This window comes from Lygodium microphyllum, chromosome 21, assembly GCF_053477565.2.
Source record: "Lygodium microphyllum isolate KBCC chromosome 21, Lygodium_microphyllum_v1.1.10, whole genome shotgun sequence".
NCBI classification, from domain to species: Eukaryota; Viridiplantae; Streptophyta; class Polypodiopsida; order Schizaeales; family Lygodiaceae; genus Lygodium; species Lygodium microphyllum.
Window position 1 is genome coordinate 1404286 of NC_141155.1, and position 18572 is coordinate 1422857.

General features: G+C 43.3%; 1 long non-coding RNA gene across 1 annotated transcript; it reads left to right on the forward strand.

The window, feature by feature from the left end:
- Window positions 1–270: 270 nt before the first annotated feature.
- Window positions 271–1229, forward strand: LOC148017694 (uncharacterized). The gene is made up of 2 exons (XR_015687724.1): window positions 271–764; window positions 1072–1229. It is a non-coding gene; the product is annotated as an uncharacterized LOC148017694 (long non-coding RNA).
- The last annotated feature ends 17343 nt before the right edge of the window (window positions 1230–18572 follow it).

The following is an 18572-nucleotide window of genomic DNA, read 5'->3' on the forward strand; positions in this document are numbered from 1 at the left end:
ACTAAATAATAGACTCATGAAGTTGTAGAGACTATTTATATCACACGAGTCCAATATAAATGGTTTAAAAACACAAAATGATCATAAAAGTTTACATGAATATACTTATAAGAGGGATAAAGGATACGGACAATAGTCAGGTGAAGGATCCTTAGGACAAGGCAAATGGATCGCGGCAAGTTGCAAGCATACGACACGCAGGCGCGGGCTTTTACTACTAAGAAAAAGGACAAGACACCAGCAGTCTTTCTTCAGGTGGAGTCTGCACGCAGCAGGAGTACTTAGGACAAGGCAAATGGATCACGGCAACTTGCAAGGATAACATGACCGCATTTAGAAAAAACTTGCAAGGATAGCACACCATTATCTTTCTTTATAAAAGAAAAAAGAAAAAAGACACCATTATCTTTCTTCTACTCTCAACAAGACACCATTCGACACGTCTCCCATCTTCCTTTATAAGAACACACACAGGCATCGTCGCTCTTCACCATCACCCTTCTTTTAGACACCTAATAGCCTCAGTAGCCATCATGAAGTTCTACTTAGCTATCCTCACCATCGTCGCTCTGCTATCTGCCGCAGAGGCCTGCAAGTGCGGTGGCAACTTCCAGGCCACCGCTGCCTGCTGCCAGAACGTCGGAGGAGCCGTTTCCGGCAACGACTGCCCCGCCAACCAGATCAGCGAGAGGCTCAGCAACTTCGCCCAATGCTGCAACTCTCTGGGTTCTAGGTCCGACTGCCGCTGCCCCGTCGGTTGTTAGGTAATTCATAGGGCAAGGAGAAAGGCAAAGTGTGCGAAGAGAAGCACGGAAAGCCTCTTAAGAATTTTAGCATTAGACGTTTTATTTGATTTTCTGTTTGTGTTTTTGGAATATTCTGAAGAGTAAATCGGAGGACCATGCGAAAATGATGTTACTTTCTTTTAGATGTTACCATGGTCAGCAAAATTTTTTAAAAGTTTTTTTTGGGTTGTCTAAAAGATTTAGAGCATTCATCTATATGACCAAGAGCTATCCCATTTTATGGTGACTTTAGGCAAGGAATCTCATCAAGTTATGTGGTTGTCAGGTATTGTAGCATGGTGGGAACTACTTGTGGATGAGTAGCCAGGCCATGCCTCCCCCCACATCACCTTCCCCTTTCCTTTCCTAAATCTATGTACCATGTGGCATTAGCACATGCCTCCCCCCTTATCGCTTTCCCAATAAAATAAATCCTTTTGTCAAGCAGTTAGTAATGTACTTCTCTCTCTCTCTCTCTCTCTCTCTCTCTCTCTCTCTCTCTCATTTCTTGTTTAGCAATGGCTACTTGTTGCCCAAGGGGGCTAGCTTAGTTGGAAGAGGGTTGGGCTTGCATCACCAAGGTGGTGGGTTCAACCACCATAGTCTGCATAGTCACTTCAACAGTGGCAACCAAATCTACGTTCCTTGAAAAGCTTTGAATAGTTGTTTGTTCATAAGATTGAATAAATGATCTCCTCCTCCCTCTCAATGTTTCCCTCCATGTTGTTTTGAGGGTTGCAAATTCTCTCGGCCTTTGAGAAAGATAGGGTCAACTCTGACCTCATTTTCTAGCCTTTCCTTGCCCCTTTTAAGTTAACACGAGAGAGAGTCTACCCCTCCCCCAAAGCATAGGACTCCTCTTGATTCTTTTAGCATTCACAACTTTAAAAATCAACTTCGAGGAGGAGGGTTTTATGCAGTTCAATAGTCATTGTTTTTAGTTCATTTCTTAAAATTTTAGCAAAGAGTTTTATTCTTCCATTGAATATCAAAATTCCTTGAGGTGAATTTCAAATGTAAGGATAATTAATTTCTTTTCATGCATTAAGCTTTACCTTACCATGTGGACAAGTACTCCAAAGTTGAAATATATCCAAGCTTTAAGTTCAGTGCTATATTTTGTGATTAAACTGTAGGGTCCAATTAATTATCGTTTTCCCTATGCACAAATCAAGCATTCCTTTACGATGTGAACATAATACCAACCATATTGTGATAACAAGGAATCAAAGCAACATAACTAATTATGAATGTGATTGACCAAAGCATTGTGTATCAACATGTAACGTAACCAACATGAGTATAAGAGGTACATCATTTGGTAAGATGCAAGGTTCTTCATGCGCAACAAGGGTACCACCATCACTTATAGCTACACACTATTAGACTAGGCTAATCCATACATGAAGCAAATCCGACATTGTAGAGTTGAATGGGCAGCATATCATTTGCTAAGATATAAGGTTCTTCATGCAACAGGGTTGCCACCATCACTTAGCTACAAACTATTAGACTAGGCTAATCCATACATGACAGGCAGCATCCTTGTCAGCTTTGGATGTGAGGAAGGGAAAGATCATGGCCAAGAATTTTTGGGGTGGTTATGCACTTTTGTTCTTCTCTATGTGTGTGTGTGTATGTACGTACATGCAACAGGGCTACCACCATCACTTAGCTACAAACTATTAGACTAGGCTAATCCATACATGAAACAAATCCAACATTGTAGAGTTATATGGACAACATGCAAGTTCTTTCACACAAGAGCAAAGCCAACATCACATAGCCATGGAGCGTACATGCAAGCCCTTCCATACATGGATCAAATTCAAGAAAAAGCAATAGTACAAGCTATTAAAAAAGCCCTTACTTTGTCCCATGTATAAGAAGTGTTTTTCACTTCAACCTATGCATAAAGGGGAACTTGTTGTATCCAATACATTTACGGCAAAGTTATAAACCTACTTCCACTAAGTCTAAAGGCAAGATGTGGATCAAATTCAAGAAAAAGCAATCAAACAGGCTATTGCAGAAAAAAAGGAAGGTAAGGTTTTCTAGGCTCCATACTTATAACAACAAGAAAAAAAAAAAGGAAGGTAAGGCTTTCTAGGCTCCATACTTATAACAACAAGAAAAAAAAACTATACTTTTTTCCACACATAAGAAGAATGAGCATTCCAGTTCAACTAATCATAAAGAGAGAATGGAAAGAGTGTGTGTGGCCTAGAGCATGCTATCAATGACAAGTGAGACAGGTAGCATCCTTGTCAGCTCTGGATGTGAGGAAGGGAGAGATCATGTCCAAGCATTTCTGGGGAGGTTATGCACTATTGTTCTTCTCTATGTGTGTGTATGTATGTGCGTACGTATATATACGCATATACACATACATACATTATGTATTTGTGTGTGTATGTGTGTGTGTATGTGTGTGTGTGTGTGTGTGTATTTATGTATGTGCGTGCGTACGTACGTATGTATGTATGTATGTATGTATGTATGTATGTATGTATGTATGTATGTATATACATATGTATATGTATATGTACATGTACATATACATATATATACATACATATATACATATATTGTTTAAGGCTATCCATACTCAACCTATCATGTGTTGCTGTCACTAGCCAAGAAGAGTGGACACCATCACCTCATCATAGTGTAGTGGCCTCAAAAGACAACTGGACTACGAGTCAATACCAGAGGGGACCATGGAATAGAAACATACGGAGGATAACTTGGCTTGTCAGACGAGTCGTACCAAACGGTGCACTATCACTAATCTCCTACTGTGTGTACTCTACTAGGCAATCTAACTACAACTAACTATTGTGATCTCTAGGGGTAACAAAACTCTACCTCAACTATCCTACTAACTCACACTCAACTATCCTACTAACTCACACAGGGGTCTAGGCTAGCTCTCTATGCCAAGAATCACTCAAGTCTCGTCGAATCATCCTAAAACGTATCTGCTATGCCAAATACTAAAACTCAGATCTAGCAAGCAAACGGACTTGGAATCGATCCAAACTTGAATCAGATGATCATTAGACTCTAGGGAACACAACCATATGGTCAAATCCTAGACAACACTTCTTTAGGTCAATCAAATAGTCTCGGAACACATACGCGTATGTGTTTGTGTAGGTCACAAAAAGTGACGACTCTCACTACACCCCTAATCTCCTAGTCAAGTAGACTCCAGTGGTGGTCTCGAATCTGCAAACGAACTTCTCTAGAGCCTGATATGACTACTTGACCCTCTAGGTGGGTCTACGCTCACAGGCACGTGCACACACCACAAAAATATGCACGAACACGATCAAACAGTAGCTAATGAGTATTAGAACATACATATAAAGCATCACTATAAAAGAATAATGAGAACGCACGCAACAAGCTCGAGAAAATTTCCTCGAAAAGCTCTCTTAGCTCTTTACTTAGTCTCTTCACTGCTGGTCCTTACGAATGAGCCAGGAGTTCACTTAAGTACTCCCACTCACTCATAATCACTGAGTCATCATGACTTACAACTTGGAAGCCTCATCTGACCCCATTACATCATTGTTTATACAATTGATGACTCTTTTATACATTGATTGGTGGGGAGCTTCAAGCTCTACCCCGAGACCTACGGACCACTTATTGCTCAAGTGTTTCGAATCGAGCGGCCATGGCTACCTCTCACATAGCCGACGCGCAATGCCTACCGTACGGGTATAGTGAGCTTACCTTGGTGCTCAATCGAGTACCCTCCTCTTTCTTGCACACTGGTAGCTCCACGATCCTTGAGGCAAGCTCAAGCAAGCTCAATCCCTCTCCCATGAGCTTCATCCTCCATAGCCACGTGCGAGAGAAGAGAAGAGAAGAGAAGAGAGGAGGGGAAGATAAAGAGAGAAGATGGAGAGCTTCTTCTCCACGATCCCTCACTCTCACACAATCACTCCCTCCCTCCCTCACACTCTCTCAATCCCTCTCTCAAGCACAAGCAAGAAGGCAAGAAACAAGAGAAGAAGAAGAAGAAGCTTTGGCCACACACAAGAATGAGCTTCTCATTCACTTTTCAACTTTATATACATGCCCTACTTTTCATGGGCGGTCATCCCCTTTTTTACATGGCCGGCCATTAGCCTAGGCCCATTTCTCATTTCCCACCGTTCTAGTCTATTCTATTCCCAACTAATGCATACAATTTGCACAAGAGTGAGCCTGGCGCTCTCTTACAAGGATTCGGGAGCGTTTTCACACTTAATGGTACGCTTTTTACTCTTTTACTTTCCTTGGGCGACTCTAAGACATCCTGAGGGTCGTGCCCGTGCTAAAACATATCTGCTACACCAAAAACAATGTTCTACATCTTTTTGCATCTCACGCACATCAACTAATTCTACACCGTTTGGGATATATCTGTGTTTTTCTGCACAACCACGGGAAGAAGGAAGAGCTTACGATATGAAGCAAATATGAGTCTTGGAGGTGCTCAGAGAGAAGGCTTCCTTTCTCTCTTCCTCTCTTATCAGGGATCCCCAGTTTTGCCAAGGACTTCATGGAAGTGAGGCAGTGACGTCACGCTACTTCGATGGTGACGATGTATGACATTGCGGATTTTAAGTTCTAAGATGAGAAGCCGTGGCATGTTCCCTTCATGATCTCTCATGCATAGCTTCATGCATGTGCATGCAAGGTATGCATATGCATGCAAGGCATGTATGTGCAAACTTAGACAATCGCATGCACAGCATGCACACATCAACGGTTGGCATGCAAGTCATGATATACAAGCATGCATGGCATGCAATGCATGATATACAAAAATGCATGTCGTTCATGTGTAGCTTTTGATATACTTTGCAAGCATGCAAAGTGATTTCGCATGACATGCAAGGCATGTGATGCATGGCACGATCATGTTTAAGCAAGTTGTTTGATGTGAAATCTTCATGGCTTTGAATCACGTATTCAAAGGAGCAATTTGATGACAATTTCTTGGTCATTGTTGAGCGATGCATTTTGATTCAAATATTTTGGAGCGGATTCATGGATCTCGGATAGCAAATCAGTGATTTACTTCGCTCTCAAGTGGCAATGTGTTTGATGGAAAAGCCAATTTTTGCCAAGATTAGGGACCTACGAGGTTGCTTCTGTCCATTATGTAATCATGCATGGCATGGTTATTTATAGTAATGTGTACAACATATTGTAGTCTTTGACGGATGAGGTACAAGAGTTTATACTTCTATTTTGAGAATTGTCTATGTTTTTCTTCTGTTGCAGGTCTCTATGAGTAGATCATACATCGATTTTTCTTGCCATGTCTTCTATAATGATGGTGTTTATATCTCAAGAAGATTTTTTAATGGCTTCTTGGCATATGAATATGATCCATCCAGATTAGGCATCATTTTTATTGAGTGTTTGTTCTTCTCATATATGGACCTCAGTTATGGCACTTGCTTTATGATGATTATACGTCATAGATATGGACATATTGATGCTGATTTGTTATATGTATTTATACATCTATGGCAAAGTTTATGTTTATGATTTGTCAATAAGCATATCTTTATGTCTATGCTACGAGCATAAGACTCTCTCCTCTTATCTTGGGGGAGATACACCGTTTTTTTAATGCTATGAGCGAAGGAGTCTTCCTCTTGTTGATGAAGATATATCATCAACACCATTATCTATATGGCTATTATGAGCCTTGGCATTTTTTTAAATGGTTATGCACTGCAACAACTTCTATACATGCTTTATGCCATATGATGGTATCAAGTAAAGATCTATGCATTTCATTTGGTGTTTTGATCAATAGATATGCTCTAGTCTATGAGGCTAGAGTCCTATGTAATCACTCAGGGTTAGTGTGTCGGTGATGATGTAGTGACTCATTTTGGTGGTATTTACCATAGCAAAGTAACACTACATCATCAAACCTATGAGTGGATATGAAAGGTATATACACTTTAGTGGTACGTTGTCTGATAATGACAACAAGCAATTAGACATTGTATCCGCACAGAAACCGGCAGATACGGGAATGGATACCCTCAAAATATATCGCGCCATAGCACTGCACAAGAGACTACCATCACACACATAAGACGAAAGACCATCAAATAGAATAACATAGCAACAACATCATCATCATCGTATATATCAGAAGATAGATACAAAGCTCCGCACCATAGTGCGCTCCCACAAGAGTGCAACCACACAATATATATCTCCCTCACAAGGGATGCCAATAGACATCGGGAATGCCAACAGATATGGGATACAAACGGGTACACTCCTGGGACAACTGCTTGGATCCCCAAGGACACACTGATCACACCGCACATGCGGTCTGCGAAGTTGCGGCAAATGCCGTAACACTTGGCATGCACGGTGGACTGTGCGAACCCACAATAGGTACACCCAAACTCAGCAATAGCAAAAGGCAACCACTACAGTGGTTGTGAAGCAGTAGAAGTAGAAGACACAGGAACAGACTCGGAGACTGGAGTTAAAGTAGTAGGCGAGGCCTACAAAGCCATCGTTGCCGCAGGAATTGGCACCTAGTCCGCCGCCGCAAGACCGGTCTGACTCCTTTGTTCTGTGCACAACTCAAGATCCTTCGGCCATGCCGATCTGCTCCACAAAATCCTGGAACACCCGCAGCACGCTGCTGCTCATTAGGCTCCACCAAAATAGTGTAACTTGTCTGGAGAGGTTTCAATGGGGCAAAGAGAGACTGGGAGGTATAAAAACGTTGCGTTTCAATGGGGCAAAGAGAGACTGGGAGGTATAAAAACGTTGCTAGAAAGAATCAGCATCATTCCATCAAGGTGGGCATGGAGGTAAAGTCAAGGCAAAATTGTGACAACACAGCGCCAGCCAAAAGCATACTCTCTGCGAATCATTTCCTTCTACCGTTGCACTGTCATCCGCAGTCGCCGACGTTGGTCCCGAAGAGTATCACACTCCCGCAAAATGCGGGCCATCTCTGCAATAGACATATCTTCATCTGCTACACCGTCATCCGCAGTTGCCGACGCTGATCCCGAAGAGTATCACACTCCCACAAAATGTGGGCCAATTCCGCAACAAACATATCTTCATGCAAAATTGATGACGGCCCCGCCGACTCAACCACAGCCTTACCAGCCGCAGAGCCTAATGGAAGCTCATTATCTAGTGGGCCCATATCTTCCTGGTGTACTACAGAGAACCCTGTCCAAACAGCCTCCCGCCACCCAGCTAACTGCTCCCGCCAGTGTTGGTGCAACCTCCATCTTCAAGGCTAATACTAAGCCCTCTAAGTCCTCCATGTTGACCAAGACATCTTCCGTATGAAGTAAATATGCCGCAAGGGTATCAGAGGTGCCACGGCGAAGCAATTCATCAATACTGGAGTAAACGTACTCCTCGTACTGGTCTTGTACTACAGCAAACTAGGTCTGCGCCCTCCAAGCCCGTTCCTCCAATCCCTGCACTTGTGCCCGAAATTGATATGCCTCTGCCTCGAACGCCTGAATCCTCTCAGCATATGCACTTGATTGCGGTCTTTGGCGCAAGAACTCACTGACCATTTGTAAAAACCAAGCACAACAGTCAACATGCTCCGGCTGCACCGTGTAATCCGGAGAAGACCAAGGAAAAACAACGGTGATCACCAGAGTAGATTTAGTAAGCACACTAGGAAGAGCAATCAAAACCTCAGTGCCGGTATAGACACCGCACTGACATCGAGAACCGCAACAGATTGCTGAGGTTGCACTACCACATCAGGTAGCCTTTGTAGCATATTGAAGCTCCATTGTTCCAAGGGCAATAAACCACCCGTAGCAGCAACAGTCATAGTAGCAACTACAGAGACCGTCAAGGTCGCCAAACCTAAAGACGTCAAGAAAACAGAAGTAACTGCAACAACAAGGGAGGAAACCGCACCTAGAGAGGGCACACTTGACTGCAACTCCCCCATGGATGTGCGCTTGTGAGGATTGCGAGGAATAGGCCGAGAAGAAGAAGCTGATGCAGTCGCGCACAAACCCTCAGAAACTATAGATGAGGGGCGCGACATCCCAACCGACCCATCCGAAAACAAAACTTGTAAATTTTGGCTGACTTTGGTGGTTATCGCTACATTTTTTGCCAACTACGCCAAGACCGTCTTAGCTTCAGCATGAAGGCGATTGTGAAATACACGGGCCCAAGCTATAGGCTCCGACTGCGCCAACCGCAACATGGCACACACCCAAACTAACAAAGTATAGGTCTTCGCCTGCAGCCAAAGTGCATCAATAAACCATCGATAGCATTCTCGAAGAGAAACATTTCTACAGTTTGACAACAGTTATATTCACTGCCAACTCGAGGGCCAAACTCCTGCTCCATCTCCGCAGGTGTACTTGGATATTTGGCACATGCAACCTGTCAATCGACAACAATAAACGATCAAATATCAACTATTTAGTGAGCTTAATCTGCTGATTGCCCACAAAGACAGTATCTCCCCACATAAGATTCGCTAGAATAGACTGTGCACGCGGATGGACGATAACATCGCCCCAAGAGATGGCAGTAAAACCTTGCAACTGCATCATAGAGAGCCAAGTTGCCACCTCAGGATGCTCAGGAAAGGCCAAGGGAGTAAGAAACACGAATTACAGTGGGCTAGCAGTCATGGCGACGAGACCACAAATCAACAAAGCAAGGAAGGCACAAAAGCACACGTAAGATCGCCAAGGCAGTAAGGAGAGATAGAATAAAACCCAACAAAATAGCTCCCACATAAGCAAAGGTAGAAATGCCTCGAGCTGGGGATCATGCTGATATTCACGGGATCGTATGCAATGAGTAGGTATGAGAGCCTTTGTGGAAGGCAGTTGCCACAAATAACACATTAAAAAGGGTATCGTCGCAAACGAAGCGAAAAAGGACACGTCAAAAAATCATTGGTCTTATAATGCCGCAACATTTACGAGACTAGAGAGCACCGCACCCTGCAAATCTATCAATGTAAAAGACGTTGGGCCAGCCTCCGCAAAAACCCAAAATGGACCTGACCACCGCAGCTTCAATTTTCCTTTAATCTTGCCATGCTTCGAATGAAATACCAAAACCAAATCCCCACACTAAAATTTGTGGCGTCGAGAATGACTATCGACCCAATGCTTTCTGTGTCTCTGTAGTACTTGCATTAAATAGAAAGAATGCCAATGGGACTCCTCTAGTTGAGCTAGCACATCCAATCGGTATACCACAGAATCCTTCGATAGAAGCCTCTCCGCCACCGCAATCCTATAACTTGGCAACACACCAGAGTAATAGCTTCCATTCCAAAAAGCCATCTTGAAAGGTGTCAAACCCGTAGCCACTTTAAAAGTTGTGCGGTACGCCCAAAGTGACGAAAAAAGTGTCTCGTCCCAATCACTATGGTGAAGATTAACAAGTTTGGTCAGCATTGACACAACCTGTTTATTCAAAGATTCCACCAATCCATTTGCTTGCGGATAATAAGGAGAGGACTTGAGATGTTGAATTTGAAAGGGAGAGAATGATCGAAGCTTGGACTCGAGAGCTATGGCGGGAGAGCAAGAGCAATAAAGAGAGAGACGAGAAATAGGAACTCCAACAGTCGCAATGTGTGACGGGGCCTTCCTTTATTCAAATTGTCACTAAAATAATAAAGAATAAAGTGACAATGACGGGCGCCCGCCACCTGTAGTGTGCAGTGGCGGTGACTATCAGTGTAGTAATACATGGGCGGCTAGGCGGAGGCGCCTTTACCCCTAACAACCTCCCACTTAAAGGTGAATCTACCCTACCGAGGAGTGAAAAGAAAAAGAAAAAATATAGTACAACATGTACGCATATACAACAGGATGAGGAAAGACCTCATCTCATCCCACGCCCATCAACCTCCTGAGGAAGGCAAAGTGCTCTATAGAGAGGCATTTCGTGAGAAGATCTGCAAGATTCTGGTCAGTTGAGATATTGACAAGATCAACAGACTTGTCCTCAACGACCCCACATATGAAGTGATACCTCACCTCAATGTGTTTCGTATTCACATGGAAGACCGGATTCTTAGCTAACTAAATAGCACTCATAGAATTCGAATGCAGTGTAGGGATAGCATCAATACCAAGGTCAGCAACCAAATGACCCAACCAAATGGCCTCCTTGCAAGCCTTAGTGGCTGCAACATACTCGGCCTCTGTAGTAGAAAGGGCCATGCATTTCTGCACCCTAGACATCCAAGAAACAGCACCTCCAGCATATATGAATAAATAGCCGGAAGTGGACTTCCTACTATCTGCATATCCTACATAATCAGAGTTAGTGTACCCCACAACTTCTGTATCTTGGTTGCCATAGCATATGCACATATCTGCAGTGCCCTTCAAGTACCTCATGATACCCTTCATGGCATCCCAATGCTTCTTGCCAGGCGTAGCCATATAGCGTGCCACAACACCAACTGCAAAGGAAATATCTAGACGAGTGGCTATCATGGCATACATAAGACTGACCATTGCGGATGCATAGGGAATCTTGGCCATCTTGGCCCTCTACTCATCTGTCTGCGGACATCAACCTGTGATACCTTCACATAAGAAGGCAATGGACAGCTAATAGGCTTTACATCCTGCATGCGAAAGCGCTCAAGGACTTTATGAATGTACTCCCTCTGTAAACAAGTAAAGGAGTCCCTGATACCTGTCGCTTCTAATGCGCATACCAAGTATATGAGTGGCCTGTCCCAGATCTTTCATCTCAAAGCTCTTCTTGAGCTGAGCCTTAAGAGCATCTAGCTCATCATGAGCTTTCCTTGCCACCATCAGCATATCATCCACATCGAGTACCAAAATCAATAAAGAACCATCACGAGCTTTCTTCGTGTAAAGACACCGATCCATAGCACTCCTGTTGTAGCCATGTGACTGCATAAAGGTATCAAACTTATGATACCACTCTCTAGGTGCCTGTTTCAAGCCATAAAGACTTTTCTTCAATTTGTATACTAGGTGCTCCCTGCCAAGTTCTGCAAAGCCCTTAGGCTGCTCCATATAAATCTCATCATGCAAGTCCCCATGTAAGAAAGTCATCTTGACATCCATCTGGTATAAATCCAAGTCAAGCTGAGCAACCAAATCCAAGACTAAGCGCAGGGTGGTCATCTTAACCACATAAGAAAAGACCTCATCAAAGTCCACACCATGCTCCTGCTTAAAATCCTTTGCTACCAATCTAGCCTTGTATGCCAGCTTGGGGTGTCCAAGGGTACTTTTCAGCTTGTACACCCACTTGAATGGCAAAGCCTTCTTTCCCGTAGGCAAGGAAACCAAATCCCAAGTATCATTCTTATGCAAGGAGTCTATCTCAGACTCTATAGCCCTCTCCCAGGAGTGACTGCCACCCCTACGCATAGCCTCATCATAAGTGAAAGGCTCGCCTGCATCTGTAACCAAGACGTAATGCATCGAGGGATGAAATCTATCACGTGGATGTCTGTCTCTAGTAGACCGTCTCACGACAGGCTCTACTGCCTGTCCAACACCCTGACCATGAATATTTGCTGCAATTGTAGGCTGTCCAACTGGGTGTGCGGGAGCTCTCGGCTCCTCCTGAAATATGACCCTGCAAATCTCAACAACTCTCACAGGCTGCCGATGCATCTTGTCTTCATGGAAGACTACATCATGACTGTGGATGACTTTCTGCACTTGCAGATCCCAAAGATGGTAACCCATCTCTCTTGCATCCCCATAACCAAGGAAAATGCATTTGACACTCTTAGGATCTAGCTTACTTCTCTTGTCCCTGGGCACATGGCAAAATGTCTCATATCCAAAGACACGAAGATGCACATAAGAGGGAGGTTTTCCAGTCTATATCTCCTCTGCAACCTAGAAATCCAAACCACTAGAAGGTGATCTGTTTATGACATGCACAGCTGTACTAACTGCCTCATTCCAAAAGCTTTGTGGTAGGCCTGTGTGGCTAAGCATACTACGTACACGCTCCTGGATGGTTCTATTCATCCGCTTAGTTAAACCATTCTAGGGGGGTGTAGGGGATGGTCAACTGACGCTTAATACCCCTCTCATCACATAACTGCTCAAAAGCACGTGAGACATACTCACCCCCATTATCTGTCCTTAGGTATTTTAGTCTATACCTAGACTGGTTCTCAACCAATGCAAGCCATCTCTGAAACTCAACCAAGATATCGGATTTCAGCTTAATGGGATAATCCCAAAATTTCCATGAAAAATCATCTATGAACGTAACAAAATACTTTGCACCACCTATAGACTGACAAGGCATGGGCCCACAGACATCCGAATGTACCAACGCCAAGGGCTCACTCATGCGTGGCCTACCTGACTTTTTATGCATAGACCTAGTCTCCCTGTCATAAAGACAATGCTCACATGAATCAAAACATGCATAATCAAGGGGCGGTAAGTACTACAAACTAGAAAGCATTTTCATTCCCTTCAAAGACATATGCCCAAACGGGCAATGCCAAAGAGATACATGTGGGATAGAACCCACAGACAAAACATGATCAAGGGAAGAAGCTAATACAATCAAGGGATAGAGGCTGCAAGCCTTGGCACCTCTCGCAATCACAAGTTTGCCACAAGTGATCTTCCATGCAAAGTCTCCAAAAGATACATGATAACTTGCATCATCAAGCTGCCCAGTTGACATGAGACTACGTGTCAAAGAAGGTACATGATGTACATCTTGCATAACAAAACTACTGCGAGAAGGAAACTACAGCCTAATATCACCAATGCCCACAATATCAAGAGAGCTGTCATCACCCAAGCGCACAGAACCCGAAACAGTACGGTATGAATAAAACCACTCTTGGCAAGGTGTCACATGAAAGGACGCACCTGAGTCCAAGATCCAACACTATTCATACATACAGTGTGTCTCTGTCATCTACGAAGCACTAGAAGAAGCTGCAAGGATATAATCATCATCATCAACATCCTTAGGCTGTATAACATTGATCTCTTCAATTTTAACACTGGACTTTGCAAGCACTATGCTGCGATCAGAAGATTTATCCTGCACTTTGTCTTTCCCCTTATCTTTGCGCCTTTCATTGCGCATTTCATGGCATTGTGACCTAATATGGCCCTTTTTTCCACAATGGTGACAAGTAACATCTGCATACCTGCCATGGGATTTGCTACGTGACTTCCCACGAGACTTGGACCGAGATTTTTGAGAATCCCATCCATGGCCACCACTGCCATGCTTTCCATACCCATCATTCCTGCCTCTAACTATCATAGCATGTGACACACGAGAGGCATCCAAATTATTACGGTTAACCTCTTCTTGCAGAAGAGCACTCTCAACATTAGATAATTTCAAGGTAGTAGTAGAGGCACATAATGCAGTGCAAAATACATCCCATGACTCATTAAAAGTACCAAGCAAGAAAAGAGAAGTGACATCCTCTACAAAAGTGATGTCTTGCGAAGTCAAGTTCTTGATTATAGCATGAAACTGGCTCAAGTGAGCAGACATAGTCACATTCTCCTTCATGCACAGATCCATAAGCTGCTTCAACCAATACATCTGACTCGCTGGACTTTTCTTGTCATAGAGATTCTTGATCTTATCCCACAACGGCCATGCACTCTGTTCTTCCTCAAAGACATTGTAATGAACCTATTTTGTGAGAGATAATACAATAGTGGACTTGCATAACTCATCAAGCTCAAGCCATTCCTCATCTGGCATAGTTGCAGGCGGATGCCCGCTCAACCTCAAAGGTTTGATCTGCGATTTTTGTACCAAGACCTGCCAAATCTGGCTCTTCCAATAAGAGTAATTCGTACCATCAAGCTTAGTGATGTTGAAAATAGCATGATCAGTGGACGAACTCGCCATAATCCAGGCTAGAAGACTGTAGATAGTTCAAAACTGCTTGCTGTTTACTACAGAAAATGACAAAAAAATCACCAAAATCGAGAAAAAATGGCGAGAAAAGTGAAACCAAAGCTGTTGCCCACTAAGTACTAATGAAAATACATCATTTTAGAATTTTTCAACATGAAAAATCCATGCCAATCTATACATATATGCTTGTTATAATAAATTTTAGATTTTAGTAAAAGAGAGCTAACAATGCCAAAATAGGATCCCAAGGCAATCAGATACTACCAAGACCAAATCCGGTATCATGTGAGCATAGCATAAGCATATGACGATCGATAAGCATGAATCCAACACCCAAGTATCTCATACAAACATCTACCGGTAAGTAGGTACACCCCCCAATCAACGGGGCAAAGTGTTCCTGCCACTACCAAAACTTGACACAAGTAGGTGTCAATTCACAAAGATACGGATCCAAAACTAAGACTCAGCTCATAAGCATACAGTGAACCAAGACATATAATGTATCATGCCAGAGGGTAAGAAATCCCAAAGTCTCAAGTATCTGTAACTGCTCAATGCATAAAAATACCGCCTGCTCAATGTCTGATAAGCATTCAAGAATGCTCCCACTAGCACAAAGGCCGTATGTACGAGCTCAAGAGCTAAAGCCAAGGCAAGACACTGTGCCAATGACATAAGTCCAAGACAATACATTAGTAGTACATCCCGAACATGTAAGCGGTAGAGCATCCGTATGTAACATCCATAAGCATGTAAGACATCAAATACATCCCAATCCAAACTCTGACAAGCCAAGTAACATCCAAGACTACTCCAGATAATCCAAAATGCATCCAAGGTAGAGCTTCAATGAGCACTCAAGCTCAACGTATGCATAGGGTAATCAACCGTGACATAAGCATCAAGCCGTAGGCAACGGGTATGCATAAACCCAAGGAGCATCAATGTCAAAGCATATGCCACTGTCAAGAACGAACCATGTCAATGAGTGCGTAATGTCAAAGCTCTTCCAAAAGCATCCGGAATGAAATCCTAGCTCGAAATCGTACCCCAAAGATCAATACTTCATGGCATATATCCAAGACATAGGCCGGAACCAATAGGCATAACCCAAAGCATGTAGAATAGCTTCAATTCGCTATTATTACAGCCTGAAATGACTATTAAAATTTGAGAAATTTCAGTCCCAAATTAGTGCCACATGATTGCCAAACAATAGGCATACATTGTCTTAACATGTAGACATCATACATGACCAACTGGACATCAAATGACAATGCCAAGTAAGCATAAGCATCAAATGTTACTATAGTACTATTATAAACTGTTTGTGGACTATTATGATAGTCCCAAAATAGTACTAAATCAGCCCAGAAGCAATGTCAGTGCTTAGCCTTCAATACCAAGCATCAAAACATGTACAAATGCCTCAAATGAAGCTTGTGGAAGTGCCCAATGGCCTGGAGCTTGAGGAGAACCAATGTGGAGCAGATGTAGAGCAACTTGAAAATAGATGCAAACAACGTGCTGCTATCCTGAGGGGCCTGCAACCCATGTGGCACACCTATGGTGGAGTAGGGGCTCAAGTAGGTGCCCAAGGGAGCACACACCAAGCCTCAAGGGTTCTTAAGCATGGGCAATGAAGATATGAAGCAATGGAGCTTCAATGGTGGCTGCCCCAAACTGTTCACAGTCTGTGTGACCTGAGAACTGAAGTAAACCCTGAAAAAAACAATCAAATACCTCTAATGTAATGCCCTAAAGGTGTCCAACAATGCCAGGAAGGTGCTCGAGAAGCCGGAGAGTGACGGGAGCTCAAAGAAGTCGGATATGGCTGCCGCGAAGGAGACCCAATGCGAGTAGGGAGTCAATGGGAAGCTGAGAATGCCATGAACCAAGCTCAAGAGTCGAGAAGCTGAGCTCTGATACCAGTTGAAAGGGAGAGAAGGATCAAAGCTTGGACTCGAGAGCTATGGTGGGAGAGCAAGAGCAAGAAAAAGAGAGACAAGAAATGAGAACTTCAACAGTCACAATGTGTGATCGGGCCTTCCTTTATTCAAACTGTCACTAAAAGAATAAATAATAAAGTGACGGTGACGGGCACTCACCACCTGCAGTATGCAATGGCGGTGACTGTCAGTGTAGTAATACATGGGTGGCTAGGCGAAGGCGCCTTTATCCCCAACATAATCAAATAAAACAAGGTCATGTGGTGAATGACCTTATTGAGAAAATGCGCACCGCGATCACTCACCAGCTTGACCGAACAGCCAAACTGAGTAAAAATATCTTGGTATAGACACCACACCACTAAAACCACAGTGTTATACTACAAAGCCCAGGCGTCCACCCACATCGTGCAATAATCCGTCATCGTCAAAATGTATTTATTGGCATGTCCGAGCTGCAGTAAGTTTGAAAGAGCCAATAAAATCCAATCCCCATTTTTGGAAAGGCTCCAAGGGCAGAATGGGATGCATCAGTAAGTGGCCTTTGGATGAAGGTTGTCCCGATCGTTGACAAACATCACAGCTTCATACAAACTTGTGCGCAACCTTAAACACAAAAGGCCACCAAAGACCAGCCTGAAGAACTTTGCGAGCCGTGGCATTCCCGAAAAATGTCCTCCTATAGCACCCTCATGAGATTCTTGGAGAACCACACGGTTATCTTGCTGTAAAACACACTGCAACAACGCATCCAAAGAATTGCAGTAATAAAGCTCCCCCAAAATAATCTCAAAAGAGCGACTGTGTAGGGCCATGCGACAACACTAATCACGAGTAAGATGATTCGGCATAATCCCCATATCCAGAAAACAATACAATTCCTCATACCATGTCCAAGGAACATCCGCAAGTGGCAAACCAAAATGTTTTCCATCATCCATAGAAACACCAGAAATCGCAAACAAATCAGCATCACAAAACAATAATTAACTCCACTAGCCGCTTCACTAGACTCAAGACGAGAAAGGTAATCCGCAATTGCATGATACTTGCCTGGTCTATGAATAACTTCATACTCAAATTCCTATAAAATAATAACCCATCGGGCCAACCATCCCGTAAGATTATGTTGCTGCACCAAATATAATAACGCGATCCACATGGAAATAAAACATACGACCCAGTAAATAGTGGCGGAATTTTTGACAGAATAAATCATGCCCAAGCATTCGCGTTTAGTAACAGAATAATTCTTCTTAGCCAAAGACAAGCGACAACTAGCATAATACACAACGTGAAACCAGTCTACCTTCTAACTTTCTTACGTAAGTACCGTCTCAGCCACCACTGGCCACCGCATATCTTGTAAAGCCACTTGAACCTTCTTCCAACCGCGATGAATTGAAATGCGGTTGTGCTCCCAACTGTGATGAACATGAGCTTGCCGCAACCAGGGATGGCCGAACAATACATTATAATCCTCCTTGGCATCCTCCAATCTAACAACAACAAAAGACATAACAAAAAGAATCCCCAAAATTGCAATAACCACCCCTTTAATAAGCCCAAGCGGCCGATTACAACTGTGATGGGAAGCATCATCCTCAAGAGACTCTCTAGCCAACACTGCCTAAGCAATAACATTCTCCAACGGAGTATTAATCTTATCCACCGTAGCCAAATCCATATGAAGATCTTCCCGCAAACCTTTAAGAAAATAATCATTCTACACTTCTTGGACAGGATGTTGTGCGGAGGCACTCTTTATAAAACAGCGAGTGAAAACCAACCGCATAATCCTCCACTTGATGACGTTTTTTCTGCTCCAACGGGAGCAATTTTTCCAAATTCTACCGCACATTCTGATAACCATTTAGCAGCCCATCCCGTAAGGTAGATT